Genomic DNA, 282 nt, shown 5'->3' on the forward strand with positions numbered 1-282 from the left:
GCTGCGACACTGCAGCCCCTGCTGCTGCTGCTGGTGTTGCAGGAGCAGCAGCAGCGCAGGCAGCACCAGCCGAATGAGCGGGGATTCAAAGACACTGCAGCACTGGCGCTGCTGCTGCTGCCACTGCTGCTGCTGCCACTGCTGCTTCTGTTGCTGCTGTTGTTGCTACTCACGTGGCTGCAGTTGTTGCCACTAAGAGGATTACGGGCTCAGCTGCAGCCCCTGCTGCTGCTGCTGCTGCTGTTGGTGCTGCTGCTGCTGCTGCTGCTGCTGCTGCTGCTG

The sequence above is a fragment of the Eimeria tenella genome, genomic scaffold (genome assembly GCF_000499545.2).
Source record: "Eimeria tenella Houghton genomic scaffold, Eth_scaff2720, whole genome shotgun sequence".
NCBI classification, from domain to species: Eukaryota; Apicomplexa; class Conoidasida; order Eucoccidiorida; family Eimeriidae; genus Eimeria; species Eimeria tenella.